This window comes from Ochotona princeps, chromosome 10 (assembly GCF_030435755.1).
Source record: "Ochotona princeps isolate mOchPri1 chromosome 10, mOchPri1.hap1, whole genome shotgun sequence".
Taxonomy (NCBI): domain Eukaryota; kingdom Metazoa; phylum Chordata; class Mammalia; order Lagomorpha; family Ochotonidae; genus Ochotona; species Ochotona princeps.
The window spans coordinates 49,406,259-49,423,619 of record NC_080841.1 but is presented as its reverse complement, the minus strand read 5'-3'; the positions used below and the strand labels follow the sequence as shown (position 1 = coordinate 49,423,619).

At 40.1% G+C, this 17,361-nt stretch overlaps 1 pseudogene; it reads left to right on the top strand.

The window, feature by feature from the left end:
• Window positions 1-1,114: 1,114 nt before the first annotated feature.
• Window positions 1,115-1,463, top strand: LOC118759130 (translationally-controlled tumor protein-like; annotated as a pseudogene).
• The last annotated feature ends 15,898 nt before the right edge of the window (window positions 1,464-17,361 follow it).

Here is a 17,361-nt window from a genome sequence, read left to right as displayed (position 1 = left end):
TATTCTCTTGTCTCTGATGTCCTAATACACATTTCCCTACTTTAGTTTAAGCTTTTATACTTAGGGATAGTATTTCTAAAGGCAGTATATTTAAATTTATAGTCCGTTTGCCATTTTAACGTATTTTGGCTTTATTTTTTTATTATTTTTGTTGGCAATTAATCCTACGTTTGTTCTTTGATATTTCTTGCCTTTTTTTGCATTGATAGCAATTTTAAAAACCTGTATTAAAGAATGTCCATTGATTTATTTTTGATGTCTGAAAAATAATGGTAAGCATTTGTGGAGTATTTTTCTAGGTGTTTTATGAAAACTATGATTTTATTTTACACAATGAAACATATTCTATTTATCATCCCTATTTCCATATGGAGAAACTGAGGTACAATGTAATTCACCCTATGTCACCTAGATACACAAATAGCAAGAGGCAAGAGCCAAATTTGAGTTTGCAGTTGAACTCCTGAGTCTTTGTCTCTTATGTACACAATAAGTCCTTTGTGAGCAAGCCTGTGTTCTTTATATTCTCAACATTGTCCACAGCACAAACCTAACTCAGGGGTCCTAGTACAGGAAAGATATGGGGGGAAGAAAGGAACCCTGACCTCTGGAATTACACTTTCCTTTTGTATCCTATTCCACACAAATGTGCTTAGTCACAGGGTTGTTGGACTTAGCAAATGAAAATATAGAATGGCCATTCAATTTAAATTCTAAATACAAAATTTATTTTAACTATATGCCATGTAATATGTGAGGACACTATTTTGTAGTAAATAGTACTTTGTTGCTTATTTGAAATTCAAATTTAGCTGTTTGTTTATTGCCTAAAAATTCTACTTGTCTTGGAAAAATCATATTGCCGTGATATTCATGCATTCAACCAAATTCCTCCCTGTTCTTTTTTCTCTCACACTGAGTATAAAAATGCTGGATATGGCTTTTCAGTTCTCTTTTCTGCTGGGGTTACAATATGCTCGCTCTAAACTCTGGGCTCCTGCCAAACTAGTGCTGTTGCCATCATTTCATTCCACTCAGTATCATGATTATCTACCCAGCCATGATGAGATGTATCCAATATGGGGACAGGCTGTGCCAGGAGGTAGAGGGGATGATGGTCAGCAGGACAGAGGGTAACACTGCCCTTGAAGGAAATGCCCCTGCTGAAGGTTCCAAGGGTGAAGGTATGGAAAACACAGTAACCACTGTGTTGATATTGTCACGAACCATCACCTGCAGGAAACCAGCTTCATAAAAGAAGCCTTTAAGAAGTACATCAAAGATTACATGAAATCAGTCAAAAGCAAACTTGAAGTATAGAGACTACAGTTTCAAAAACTACCAGTTCTATATTGGTGAAAACATGAATCTAGATGGCATGATTGCTCTGCCGGGACACTGTGATGGCAAGACCCCTTTTATGATTTTCTTTTAAGGATTGTTTGAAAATGGAAAACTGCTAACAAAATTGGCAATTACTTTGGGTCTATCACTGCTCATCATAGATAGCTGACACTTGTCATCCACAGCACCAAAACTTGTAAGAAATGGGACAGATGTTATTTTTAATTTTTTTAAAATGATGTTTACATAGCTGATCAGGATAGGAAACATTGAAGGTTAAGAAAAAGTGGGTGTAATTGTTTCCAAATTTTCTTTTCTTCTTCCTGTGTTTGGGGTAAGGGGAAGACAAGAGGAGAAACCATACCCAGCCTCCCAACTGTCCCAGTACCCAGTGATGGGAAACAGCCTCCTGATATCAACTCAGGGTCCCTAGTACAGTACATGTTCTGAGGGTTCTGCCCAAGTAGTTTCACTAGTTTTGAAATGTTATCAATCTCGCCCATCCAAGGGTGGGGAACCCCTTGCAATGTACATTGGTTGACATAGTTAACCTTAGAATCTCCATTCGCCCAGATCATTTGCTGTCATATTTGGCCAGAGTAGTTGTCCAATTTGTTATGTCCTCCTTCCACAGCTTTGGTACCAGATGTCCTCTGAACGCCCCAATGGACAGCCATATTATCTGTGCCAGCCAGCCATTGCTCAAATGGATATTATCTTGAGCTCTTCATTTATTTTGATTATGGTTCTCTTGCATGGAGACACATTGTTTTTAAAGTAAAATTTGGATCTGTAACTACAATAGGAAAAATTATGGACTTGTGACTGGTGTTGAAGGACTTACTACTAATATAATATAGGAGAAACAGTGAGAAGGGGCGTGGGGATTGGGAGTGTGGAAGGGAAAATCCCTGAAACCGTATGGCTTCCTGGCACATTCAAGGTGAGGACTTCAGCTGCTAGGCTATCGTATCAGACCCAGTAAAAATAAATCTTAACAAAAAGAGGTTGTCATGTAGATGATCCAAAAATAAAATGCACTGAAAGTCATTTGAGCGACTGCCTCTTTGTAGTACATATTTATGCTCAATCCGTCCTTTTGTGTTCCTGGAGAGGCTACGTTTGAGTTGCTGAGCACTGCTAGAAAGTCTAAGACTGTCTTCATAGCACTTCTATGATGAAAACTGATGGGGCTGCGATAAAAACCCAAACTCCAAGGTTTAATTCTGGATTACAGTCAAGGAAGGACCATGATCATAGCAGTGCCAACATTTGAAGTAGAGCCTTAACACATTTCATCACTTACAACTGAAGTAACTAAACTCTGGAAGAGATTATCAAAGCACAAAAAATAAATAAAACACTGACTCAGTAAATAAACCAAAAAGAAAATGGCAGATATGAACAAAATTTGTCTGCCTTTTTACACTGCCATCCTCCCATTTTTTCAGTCTTGATTAATTAAAACCTCGTACCAGGAATGGTCATAAATTATAGATTTGTTTCATAATTATCTAGCTAGTTCAATCCATTGATCTACAAATGACTTTATAGTTATTATGCTTTAGTAATCTTATTCATTATCAGATACATTTTTCTTTTCTAAAAATGCTAAATTGCTAAAGAAAACCTCAAAGTTGTAATGAAAACATGGAAAATATATGACAGTGGAAAGAGGAGAAAGGATGATTTTTGTTTCTTATTCAGATACAACTCTAATTAACATTAGTAATTAACCTTCTTTTTTAATACTTTCCATACTTGATTGTACATCCTAATTGACATTTTTCAAGAGTGTTCTAGTTAGACAAAGTCTGAGACTTAGCCAAGCTTTTAAGTTGTTTCTACTTTTGTGTAGCTGTGAATGACTTTAATGAACATCTAACTTTACATCCATTTTCAATATTCAGATATATGACAGTCACAATTTTATGTTATGGATGTACAACAGTGAATATGCTCATATCTCTATCCTAGTACAGTTAGCCTTATGTACAGATATATAATACAGAATTATAAGTGTTAAAAGAGAACAAAGTGGTAGAGAAAGGAAGGCTATTTTTAAAATACATGAAGGAAGATCCATACTAGATGGTGACACTGAGCAAACCTGAATGAGTGGTGACTGAGGGGCAAGGCATGTGGGGTGAAGAGTCCACACAGAAGAAGTGCGCAGGTCCTGAGGCAGGACAGGCTGCGTGTTCTTCCAGGTCAGGAGAGGGGAAAGATGAGTACTGCTAGACAGGAGTGTCGGGGGCAGAGTGATGGAAGAAGTCCGAAGGTCGGGAAGCCATACATGGCTGCTGTTTTAATTAAAGCCAGAGACCCTTATAATTTTGGGCACAGGAGGGAACATTTTGAAGAACATCATTCTAGCTTCCATGTGAGGTGTTAGAAGTGGAAACAACCACAAAAAAAGAGCAATTTGCTAGAAATCTGGGAGTGGAAATGGTGGAGACCTGGTTTGAATTTGGAATACTGGAACTGTGAGGAGTTGATTTGAGATGGGTGTTGAGATGGGCTTGTGGTCATTTACTGAGAGATTGTACTTCCAGGTTTTGCATGAGTACAAACGGAAGAACAATACTCTGAGACAGCAAAGAATAGAAATTTTATGCATGTCTCTCCATGTGTGCATGTGCGCATGCACATGTAAAAGTATGGTTGAAAAGTCAGTAACTGTTTCTGACATGTTGGGGTTAAAGTGTCAATTATGCAAGGGAAGATGCCCAGTGAACAGCTGGACACACTGCAGCTTTGAGGTCAGCGCATGGCACAGTGCCACGTTGGTATCTCAAGTGAAAGGAAAAAAGCAACAATACTAACCTGTCTTTACATAAGATGTTATTTTGTTGATGAAGCATTTGGGGAACTTTAGTTTGTTTAAAAATTATTGCACTGGAGCTCGGTGCAGTAGCACAGAGGCTAAAGTGCTTGTCTTGCATGTGCCAGGATCCCATATGGGTGCTGGTTCTAATCCCAGTGGCCCCGGTTCCCATCCAGCTCCCTGCTGGTGGCCTGGAGAAGTAGTCAAGGATTGCCCAAAGCCTTAGGACCCTGCACCCATGTGGGAAACCCAGAAGAGGCTCAGGCTCCTGACTTCAGATTGGCTCAGCTCCGGCCATTGCAGCCACTTGGGGAGAGAATCAATGGATAGAAGATCTTACTCTCTGTCTCCTCCTCTCTGTACATAAAACTTTCAAATGAAAAGAAATAAATCTTTATTTTTTTAAAATACTGCAATGACATATTACTGACTATTGAAATTTCAGATACCTCTTGCATTTTAAGTTTGAGGCTAGTGCCTCACCATGGTTCATATCCTCTTAGGATACAAGATCATATAGAATTTTAAACCATGAGCCCGTAAGAGATCCTTGGGAGGAGGAGTGTGGATGAGGTCAGGTGGAGAACACCCAGAAAGGAAAATGGAGGAGAACAGCCAGTGAGTTGGAAGGAGAATAGGGACAACTACTGCGTATTTATTGTTACAATGGTCACCACTACCATAAGCAAAATGTATTAATGTCTTGCTTCATTTAATCAATAGAATAATTACACAGATATAGGTATTTTTGAGATTTATTTATATTTTTTGAAAGGCAGTATTATAGTGGCAACGAGGAAAAAAAGACAGTGGTTCATTCCCAGTTAGGGCTGGACTATGCCAAAGCCATGATCTAGTAGCTCTATCTTGTTCTGTTTGGATGACGCTCCCCTGCTTTCCCAGGCTCACTACCAAGGAGCTGGAGGGGAGTGGAACAGTGGGGACTTGAACCAGTGCTCACTTGGGATGCTGGAATTCTATGTAGCAGCTTAACATGTTGCACTACAGTGCCAGACCAAGACAAAATATCATCTTCATTTTATACGTGAGGAAATAGAGACTAAGTTGCTAATTTCAGTGTGACTGCAGAATCCACTTTATATAATCTGTCCATACAATTCCATCATATTCTTTTACTTTGACTGCCCTCCAACACTTTATATTGATGTTCTTTTCCATTTTGGCACAATAATCATATGAGTAGGGAAATGCTTGCTGCATTGAACTAGATGAGAAGATGGCCATCTGCTTGGTGGAAACGCTAAGCTGTTGAGCTACAGTACATGAAAAAGGTGCTTCCTGGCTCAAATAATGTTTTTGCTTTTTATTTTAAGTTCTTCTTTTTCTTATATTCCATGTAATTTACTCTTCCAGCCCAGTCTTGTTGGCTTCTAACTTAAATAAAAATGAACTTTTAGAGTCTTTAAAAAGCACTTATTTACCCTTCGTTTTTTTCATTGTAACATGTGGAAGATTGCCCCTGTATCTCTGCCCATTCATTCTATGTGGAAGGTCGTAGGCACACGGCACACTGTGTCAGTGGGGGAACCCCTTGACAATGGATTCAGTTAACCAAGACCTCAACCTGTCCTGTTCACTGGCTATACAGACAAGAGTGGTGGGCTGTACCCCAGTCTCTCATCTCTGTCCTTGGATGAGCTGTGGTGGGACTTCCTTGACAAGGAACTCAGAAGGCAAATGCAACTCACCACAACCCTGCCTGTAACCCCAGGTAGGTCTTCCAACCTATTAGTTGTACGTGACTCACGGCCTACCTGCTTGTGACCTGAGGCATACTTTCCAGGCTATGTGTTATACATGTCCTTTGACTTGATTGAGGGGTCCAGAGAGATAGACATGTCTGCTAGGCAATTACAGTGCCATTGTTGGGTGGGAGGACTGTTGGAAAATACTCTTCTGCTTTCCCCTTTCTTAGTCTATATAAGCTTGTGCTTGCATTATAATAAATGAGCATGCTCAATCAGACTGTCTCAGGTGGTTCCTGCTGATGAAGAACAGCACTGCCTCACCCCCTTGGTGGTTTGAGGAGCCTGCTGGAAGGAAAGCCCCTGACAGTAATACACCATGTAGATATTAAAATGTTCCATAATGTGGTTTGCATAGATTTGTGAGATTGCATGTCAACTGAACAATACTTATAATACTCATACAACTATGATACTCTAAATACATTGTATTCAATATTTACTATAAATTTGCTGTATTCTAAGAGTTTGTCATGCTTTATCTCATTAAATTCTTACATAATCCTATATGATATATACTCTCTATTACTTGGATTATTTTTAAAGAAGAATTTGTGACATATAGTGTTGGTCAGTTTATTGAAATTAGCAAGTGAATTAAAGAAACTAAATTGAATTTAGACACAACTTTGGAACTTCTGCCTTCGTTCTTAGAACCTGCCCATAGTATCACTGGAATTTTTATGCAATAGCCACAGTAAGAGAAGCTTTCAGTGTAGCCCATCTCTAAATTACTTATTCATTTTCTTTCAGGTCTCTCATTTTATCTAGTATCTCTCAAATCCTGACATCCATTTGTAACGGCCCAGAGTATCCAATATTGATAGCTGTAGGGTTAATGCATTCCAGCAGTGGCAACTGTTTATTTCCTTTAAACCCTGTTGTACAAAACTTTCCCTTTTTAGACACTATCGAGTCAGCACTCCATACCAAAGAATTTTCTCAAATTGACCTGGCTTTTCTGATAAATTGACAGTTTGATTTAAGCATGTACTTAGATATAGTGGGGGAAAATCCCAACTTCAACTTACAGAGAGTAAAAAGCTGCCTACACCCTATTTTCTTGGGATCTGATATAAGCATTCACTTACCAACAACATATCCTGTGTAAGATAGGACAGGCCAAGGTCTGGTAAAGCCTTCATGGCATCTGAATTTAATTTGTCTTTAGCTGTCCATAAAATCCCAGTGCCCATTCAAACAAAACCATTGTCTGCAAGGGTATCTGTCTTCTCCTACAGGATGTCTAGAAGAGTATAACATCTTCTCTCTTCCATTATTCTCTCTCTATCCCTAAGGAAACTTATGTTCCCAGGGACCTTATTTTCAGAGAAATTAAGTCAATATGGTTTGCCCTGGGATAAATAGGCTCATCAGAAGGTATGTTACTGTCCTCATATTTCTCCTCTTTGAATGCCTCTGACAGTCATTCCAATGGTCATAAACAAAGTTACTTTGGTTGTGGATGAAAAGTATGGATCAACAGATATGCAGATATCCAAATATACAGAAGAATATTCCCTATGGGCTGACCCTATATTCCATGTATGTGTGTGATTTATTAGATTATAATCAGTATAGACAGTGCTAAAACAACTGAAAATTGATTATATGATCTATCCATCCTACTCCTGGGAATACATCCAAAGAAAATGAAATCCACATACTAGAGCTGCGGCCCTATTTTTAAAGCAATAGCACAGACATAGAAATAATGCAGATTTTTGTTGAAAGATGAGTAGATAAAGCAACTGTGGTATATCTGTTCCAAGGAACTGTACTCAACTATAGAGATCATTAGACTCAATGAAATAAGCCAATCCTGAAAGAACAAATGTCATATATTATCTCTGGTAAAAGGCAACCTTCATACAAAATACAAAACATGCAGATACATAGGTAATCGTGTATATACAAGTATTCTCACAGATAAACTGTAGAATGGAGACCAGTATACTGGGAAGATATGCTTCAGTAAACATCTCTATTCCCAAATAAAAAAGAAGACTCAATGAAACTTTTAAATATACCTTGACAATAGGATACTAGACTCCCTACCAGTGTCTATACCTACAATGCCATGATAACTTAAACAGCAGAATATTGGACTTGTGACTGCTGCTGAAGGACTATGCTACTGTAATAATATGGAGGAAAACTGCAGGGAGGAGTAGAGGGTGGAAGGGAGAATCCTTGTGCCTATGGAACTGAATCATGAAAAAAATTTAAAATTATTATTTTAGTATCAAATGTTCTACCCTCTGCCAATTTTTTTTACTCTGCCCACAGCCCCTAGAACCATGCTCAAGACATCTTTCAAGCATAGAGCCTCCCAGTCCATTGTTATCACACTGATTCCCACCACCGCCTCACTTCCTTGCTTCACATCTTACCCCTACTAAACACTACAGTGTAGTGATGCCAGTTCTTCTTTGTTCCAGTTAAATAGGAGATGATCACAAAAACTGGACAAATAGGCCTATTTTTGCCCTATTAGCATAAATTCACTATGGATATTCAGTGCTGACACAATAATCGCACCATACCTCTCCTTCCCTTGTCTCCAAGCCTCTCCTTCAGTTCTCAAAATAGAATCATCAGACGAGAACCCCTTTGTCTTGTTTTGGAACACGCCAGCAGCCTTGTGTACGTGTACCGTCGTGGTTCAAGCCCAAACCTGCTATGCCAGGAGGCAACACCTGCTTCTAGCCTGGATCGGTCCCCTCACTGCCTTTGGATGCCATTTACCCTTCCAATTTAAAGATTTTTGCTTCTGCAATTTCCTTCATACTCCCCATTAAGAAAAGTTTCCCCAATCTCATTTTCCCATCCACCATCCCATCTTATGCTCATCTTTCAGCAAAACTTTTTGTAATAAATGGCTGGTTTTTTAAATTACTTTTTTCATATTTCTGTCCCATTTGTCTCTAGTGTTTCAACCCAAGCCATCATGTCAATGAAATATCATTTACTAGTGATTTCAGTGAGTTCCAGCTTAACCAATGTCAATGTTAAATCCGTCCTTTTTCTTATTCTACAACTTATGAATGTGGGTGATACAATTGAACATTCTTATGTTTTTAAAGAAATAATACTTTCTTTTTAGACTTCATAGTTTTTTTTATATCATTGACTTCTTGTTAATCTCTTTTGTCAAATTAAAAATACATTGCAAAAAGAAAAAAATGAAAAGAAGGCAATGAAAGGGAGAAGGGAAGGGAGAAAGTGAATGTCATTATGTTAGAATTAAATGTAAAACTGTGGGATACCATAATAAAAGCTATATCTAAAAAGTGTATCTAAAACCACAAAGTCTATAAACAAAATATAGAAAACTGTGTAAACAAATTAACTATCTAAAAATTATACCTAAAAACTATATTGGATAACAAAACTAAAAATGAGAAAAGGGATAAATTTTAAAATAATCCATATGAAAATCAGGTGGTCATCTTTCATTCCATTCTCACTTTTGTATTCTATCTCTGTCCCATCAGTAAGTTTGGTCAGCAATTTCTCAATATACGTCAAGAATTCAACAACTTATCACTAACTGTATTACTATAATCCTAGGTCACATTAACTGTCACCTCTTAGATTATGAGGAAGGCAGATAATCAGATGAGCTTTGAATGAATAACACACATGGGATAGGACCTTTGGAAGCAAAGCAAGGAATGTAGAAAGGACTTCAGAGGTATAGTGTTGATACAATTTTAAATGTGATGGTGGCAGACCTTTAGAGAATGGGGAAGTTTGCATCTGGAAAAGCCACAAAGGAGGAGTGAGGAGATTCATGGAGTTTTCTGAAGGAGATCTTTAGAGAGGCACTCCCAGTGAAAGGGCCCTCATGCAGGAATGGGCTGTGGTGGGTTGTGTAGTCTGTGTAATAATGAAGCAGTGGAACAGGTGAGAGAACAAATGTGAGACATTGTTGGCTTCATGAAAACTGGCATTTGATCTGTGAAAGGGGGGAAGATTGAGAGCAAAGCTGAAGATCACTCTGGAGCCCTGGATTAAGAACACATTGGGGCCCAGCAGCGTGGCCTAGCGGCTAAAGTCCTCGCCTTGCATGCACCAGGATCCCATATGGGCGCCGGTTCTAATCCCGGCAGCTCCACTTCCCATCCAGCTCCCAGCATGTGGCCTGGGAAAGCAGTCGAGGATGGCCCATGGCTTTGGGACCCTGCACCTGCGTGGGAGACCTGGAAGAGGTTCCTGGTTCCCAGCTTCAGATCAGTGCAACACCGGCCGTTGTGGTCACTTGGGGAGTGAATCATCGAACGGATGATCTTCCTCTCTGTCTCTCCTCCTCTCTGTATATCTGACTTTGTAATAAAAATAAATAAATCTTTAAAAAAAAGAACACATTGAAGTTATAGTTTTCTGCATGCAGCAGTAGTGACAGTGTGCCGAGGAGGGGCTGCTCCTCCAGTGCTGCCAGCCCAACCCTGCAGGGTCCCTCAGACTCAGTTTCTCAGACCAGGAGAAGAACTCCAAGTTCCACCTCCTTTCCTCAGAACTCTAGGACGTCATTGCTGTCGGACGTATGGACCGCGTGCCCGGTGCTGGGCAGTCAGCTGCTTCCCAAGCCTCCAGGGTACCTGTGGCTTCCAGTACACAGCACTCTCCACCCTGAGGGAGTGGGACTGTGCATCAGTACTGACTCAGCAACAGCAAAGTTTAGGATCAAGACTCAAACAGAACTTTCCTAGGGATTCTGGATTTGGGCAAATAGAACTAAACAAGTCCATCGATGCTTTCTTCCAGCTGCCTCTGGAACACAGACGGAGCAGATTGCTGGGGTAAAGGGTACACAGTGTCAGAGGATTAAGTCTGGTAAACAGGAAACAAGACTTGTAGTTGTAACTGGCCTCTGGACTTGGAGAAAGATGTAATTTTTGTCTGAAGCAGAGACTACAAAGAAGTTTCTCCCTATGGTCGAGGATACATTGTTGGCAAGCAATTGACACCTCAGTGACGGTTCTAAGTGCGATGAGCTGTATTGGAGCCTCTGTCTCCCATCAGTTCCCTGTGACCGGTAGTCACCTGTGTGTTCAGTGAAGACATCTTCTTAAATAAAAAACATTTTCTTTTCAAAGGAAAAAAAAGTGAAAGGAGCTGATCTGAAAGCCTCAAGCCATCTGAGCAGTGTTAGGGTTTCTATGCACTTAAGAAGAGGTAAGTGTGGAAATGTCCACTCGATGACAACCATTCCAAAACAGAAAAGCAGCCTGGCTAAGGTGTGTGCACCTACAGTCCTACTTCTACCTCTGTCTTAAAATCACCAAGAGGTATGCTCTGGGGTAAGCACCTGGCTGTCTGAGGAGGAGCAGCTGGGAGCTGATACTAGAGGAAGCTGTTACTTCTCTTTCACCAACTATCTCACAGCTCAGTGACCGTGGGGCTGGTACAAAAGGCCGGAGAAGTGAGGTAGCCCTGTGGTGTTACCACTTTGAGCTCTAGGTAACAGCTCCGTTAGGGAGGAGCCCGGGGAAGTTTGGGACATTCCTTGGATGTTGTTTTCTCTACTCCCAGTCAGTCAGGAGTTGATCACTGCCTGAGCAGGACCACCTCTGTGACTAGAGAGCTTGCACGCGTAACTGCAGGGCAAGAATGGGAAGGTGGGCTTGTGGAGTGGCACCGACAGGACTGTGACTGTATGTGTGGGCCCGCCCCACGTTTTCTTGGGCAATGCTTGTGTGAGAGTGGGCCCAATGAGAGTTCCCAAGCCCCCACAGCCCTGACAATGTTGCAGATGAGAGATGCCAGCAGCCTGGCTTTTCCCCCTCAGTGCATTGTGCCTGTTGTTCACCCTGGAGGAGCCCAGAGCCAGCCCAGGCAGGTGCACAATCTTGTTAAATTCCATGTGGTTGGCAGCTTATTTCATTCACTTGTTTACTGTACTATCTGGCATGTTTTTATTTATCTAATTTTGTATTCAGTTATAGCCATGGTAGGCGTGGTGACTATATGGCAGGTGTGGTCCCTGGTGCTGCAGGGGACCGGACTTCTTTTCTTTAGACAAGATGATACTGTGAGTCTCCCTCTTACCTTTCCCCAATTTGTTTTCTCCTTCCTCCACCCCCACCAAATGTCTTGCATCTACTTCTTTTCTGTCCTACAGCTATCATATACACTGTCTTCTCTCTTTGTGTGTGACTGTTAAAAAATTTCACTTTTCAAAAGGGAGATCAGGTGTTCACTCCAATGAGGGGAGACTTCAGCAGAGTACTTGTCGTTTCCCCCACAAGCCTGTCCATCTCACAGAGCACTAGGAGTGGGATCCTCTTGCCTGGGATGCTGGTTCCTTCGATCAGGGTAGAAGCCAGGTGTAAATGTCTGTCCACCTGCACTGGGGTTTGCATTCTCCTCTTGGCTGCAACTGGGGGGAAAGGCCACTGGGCAGGCAGCCTTCACCTTGCCTGGAAACTACAGAGATCCCAGCTACTCTGTGTAGGCAGGGTGCTTTTCAATACCAGACCTCTGGGGGATTGGGGTAGGAAGGAGGGGAGAAATCTTGGAAGATAAGAAGTATTGTTTCTTTCTCAAGTAGAGTGTTTACACCTTGCTGTAACATTTGAATCCTCACAAGAGATGTAATACTTTCAGTAATATAATTCTTAACCATTACAATTAAAAAGTTAGTTTATAGTTAATGTAATAGTTATCAGACTATTGCAATATTCCACTCAAGATGGATGGTGGCTTAGATCTGACAGAGATGATGGGGTATGGTCACGTAATGGGCCTGTTCTGAGGGCAGCATCACTTGGACTTGCTGTCAGGTTGGATGTGGGATATGACCGGGAGAAAGGAGTCAAGGATGACTTTAAGATTTTTACTCTGAGTACCTGGAAGGTTGAGTTGCCATTAGCAATACTGGGGAAGATAAATTAGTAGTTTACTGGGGGACAGTAGAAGTTGGGTTTTAGCCATTTTCTCTCAGGGAGACAAAGGTAATGATATGGCTGCTGTCCAGACTCTGTGATGAGACCACAGCCCTTGCAGCTACCTTCAGTGCAGTTTGCAGGACCCTGCAGCAGGAGACCAAGCTGTGCCATGACCAGATTTATCATTCCCTCAATTTGTGAGATAATAAATTGTAGCGCTGGAAAATGCTAAGTTTGTGATAATTCAGTTCCATAGCAACAGATGGCTAATGCAACGAGTATGTGGCACAGTCAGTTTGATTTACCAAGAAGGGTTTCATTGTTTTGAAGAGTGATCTCTATAGATCATTGCAAAGGACATTTTATTTGTAAAAATAAAATGTATCAGAATTAAGCATGTATTATATAGTCAGGTACATTTTTCAGATCTGTGCAGACTTTTTAAAGTGTTTCCCTTTGGAAATTTCTGTTTCATTCATTTTTTTTCAAGATGTGTTTTGAAAAGTACATGTAGTGTTAAAGTCTGATTGTTGATATTACATAACTCATATTGGTTTAGCCAAGGTTAACTAAAAGTAACTGGACAGATGCAATGCATAGTCTTACAGAATTTTACCTGACAGTTTTGAGAAATGCAAATCTGAGTTCTTACAATAGTAAAATATTTTAAACAGGCATGTGGAACTAGATTGATCACTAATTACATTTATTGATTCATGAAGAGCAAGGGAATGAAGAATTTTGAATTATCAGCAAATTTGGAGCTTTTAATCCTGTTGGGAACAAAAGACTTATGAGGGTAAATGATGTTCAACAGGGCAGCCTGCTGTGCCATTTTAGGAAGGAGGAGCCACAGCATTAGGAATTCTCGGGACAGTGGAGGCTGGTCCAGGGCAAGTTTAGTTTTTGCTTGTTTTAATGCACTTTCCACCACATATTAAAAAATGAAATTTTTTTTTAGTGTTGACTTTATTATTTATTTTATTTAAGAATGAATTTTAAGCTTATATGAAAAGGTTTTTAAAGAGCTTATTTAAAATGTATATCATAAAAACTATGCATGGCCTTCAAAAAAATTTCCACCAAAATAAATTTAATTCCACTTTTATGAGCTTTTTGAAGTACCCTCATAATGATATAAAAATCATAAACTACCATCAATCAGCCTAACTTTCTTACCTTGAAAATAAGGTGTTCAGTGAACCAGCTTATGATGGCATTTTAACCTATTTCCTATTGCAATGATGTTGCCAAAACCATAAAGGCGTCTTACCCTCAAATTTTGCTTTTCCCCTATATTAGTGTCTATGGAAGTGCACCCCTGAACCAGTCCATTGGATGCCCAAGGACCCCAAAATGTATATGCACTCAGCCCACTGAGAGTGCTAGCAGGAAGCAGGCTTCCTGTGTGGGACTGTGATTACCTCTCTGGCCAAGTGTGACTGGGTATGAGCAGCACCTCCCTGTGCCTCCTTCCTCATTAGTTGTTTGTATCCCTTTCCTCAGTTAATTGGTTTGATTGTTTACTCCTTTGCCACTATGGTGATTGTTACTTCATTTCCTTGTTTGCTATCTTTAGATGGACTTTCTGTGGTTGCCTAGGTAACCCGTTGAGTTCAATGAAGGGTGCATTGCTTCACTCACCTTGCATCCCCTGTGTCCTGATCTTTCCTGGTGCGGTCGTCATATCTTGGGTCCTGGTCTTCCTAGAGGGATCATCCACAAGTGTTCCCATTCATATGTCAAGTAGTAAATAACTTTCAAAATTCTCAAATAGGGACGCAACACTTTGAGGCAGGAAATTACAAGTGTTGACCTGAGCTGAGAGGTTGACTCATCATTATAGCAGAGCAACCTCAAGGACACCTGATGCAGTTGGGAGCCCCTCTCAGGCACCACTGGAGAATCGACTGTGGTCATAGTGGCAGCTGACCCCAAAGCAGAGCATGCCCTTAGACGTTTATCCAAAGTATTGTTTTAAATTTTGGTGGAGACATAAAGAACAATGTGCCATGAGAAAGCCCACAGAATTATCTTCATGAAACCCAAAGATGTAAAAACTAGTGATGTGAATTTTGAACAAAACACCTGCAACTGAAAAAAAGTTGAATCATGATTAGGATGATGCAATGAGCAGTATCATTCAATAAACAATAAAATGTATGGAAATACTGCTGTGGTCATCACCTGTGGTACCAACATCCCATATGGACTCCTGTTCAAGTCCAGGCTGCTCCACTCTGCATCCCAGTTCCTATTAATGAACCTGGGAAAGAAGAAGAAGAAGATGGTGCAAGTCCTGAGCACCTGCACCAATGTGGGACACCTGGAGGAAGCTCTTGGCTTCTGAGTTCAGATCAGCTCAGCTCTAACCTTTGTAGCCACTTTGGGGAGTGAAGCAGAGGATGGAAGATTTTCTCTCTCTCTCTCTCTCTCTAAATGCTTTCAAACAAATGAGTAATTAAAAATAAAATTGAAAAAAATTAAAAAGTGTGTGGAAGGTTCTACCCAACTCCTCTCTGGATTTTATCCTCTCCATGAAAGGAGATCATTAGATGGAGCCCTTGGGTTGGCTTTGTACCTCAATGGCTGCTATGCTGAAAGAAGACAAGTGCTAAATGACACTTGTATAGGATGCATTTTAATGTGCTCAGCAGGCATGTCTTCACAGCTGGCAGAGAGACTTGGGTTAACCTGGCTCTTTCTATTACAGATGGCTGGAAGGCGTGGGTATGAATAATGCACTTGTTTGCTTGGTCTCATGTTACCAAATTTGTAATGATATTGTCTGTGAAGATGTCAACTGAAAAAGAACTTTTGGCAAAATACTGATGAAGACATGCTCAGCAAGATATATGTGGCAGACCCTGTAACAATTTCATAAAAAAATGCAAGGCCATGGCAACAGATGCAGCCAAATGTGGAAAGACAAAGCTGAGAGCAGCAGCTCACTCCAAGGCTGTCAGACCTCTCAGGAAAAGGACAGAAACCTTAACTCACCTCCCGCTGCCAAGGTGTCCATGTGTTCAACAGGAAAAATATGGCTTTTCTAAAAAGTGTTGCTAAACATTTTATCTTTAAAAACTTGTCAGAAAACAAACAAAAAAAATCTTTAAAAGCTAACTGTGATGTATGCATGTAAATTGGCTTAGCCAAAGGCAATTGTTTGCCAGAGTTTATTTTTTCTAACTACACTTCAGAAGTGTAATGTGGATGAATCAGTAGCCTTTCTCATGTCACATTGTCATCTTATTTTATCCATAAACTGCTTTCATGTTACCTACGTGAAACGTTTTAATTAAATATAAATACTTCAGAACTCAATCCAAGACCTAGAATATTAAAAAACTATATTAATCAAAATTTTCTCTATTAGATCATTCTATCTACCCATCAATATCCTAAGTAGTGTTTATTCTTTCATGAAAAATTAATATAAAACAAATGAAAGCAACATGTAAATATACATCTCTAAAGACCAGACTTTGATTTTGTTGGAGAAATTCATAAAAAGCTTATAAATGGTGATCTGAGTACTTGCTTTCCTCAGTCAATATTTTTACTGAGAATCTTTCTTTCAGGTAGTTATCATTACCTTTGCCATATCACATTTCACTTTGTGACTATCTCATAGTTCATTTGTCCATTTTGAGGTAAGAATATTGTTGTTATACATCTTTTCAAATCTGTCATCTCATGTCCATGTTCAAGAGTTTCTTTTGGATATCAATCCAAAATGGAACAGTAGAATTGAAAGGTATGCAAATGTTTAACTAAAAAAAAGCCAAATTATTTTCAAAAGTAACTATGTCAATTTTTCTGACCATGGTCAGCATACTTGTTTAAGGGATGTCTTCATTTTTTCCAAACCAGTGATTGCAACTTGACATCATTTTTACAGATTTATTTATTTTATTTGAAAGGGAGGGTTACAGAGAGATGGGGAGGGAGGGAGAAAGGGAAGGAAGGAGAGAGAAAGGAAGAGGGAGTGGGAGAGGAAGAGAGACTGAGTTCTACTCACTAGCTTATTCTCAAAATGGCCACAACAGCTGGGGAGCTGGGGCCAGGCCAAGCCAAAGCCAGCAGCCAGGAGGCAGCAGCTTTATCCAGGTCTCCCAGGAGCGTGTCAGCAGCCCAAGCACTTAGACTGTCCTCCCGTTGTTTTCCAAGGTATTAGTAGGGAGCTGGATCAGCAGTACAGCCAGGACATAAATTAGCACCCATGTGAGAATCTAGCGCCACAGATGGCAATTTTAGCCACGTGTGCCACAGATGAAGGCCCTACGACCTGTCATCTTGTGATTTGTTGTTTATTTCTCTGGTTATTAGCCATTATTTGAAAGTTTCTTTGGTATAAATGCTCAGGAATATAATTGCTGGGCCATTTTGTGAGTACATATTACTTTTTTTTAGAGAAACCACTAGTTTTTCCATAGTGGTCCTAACATTTTACGTGAATGATCAATGAATGAGTGAAACAGTTTCTCCACATCCTTGATATCATTGTGCAGTCACACATTTTCATTTCAGT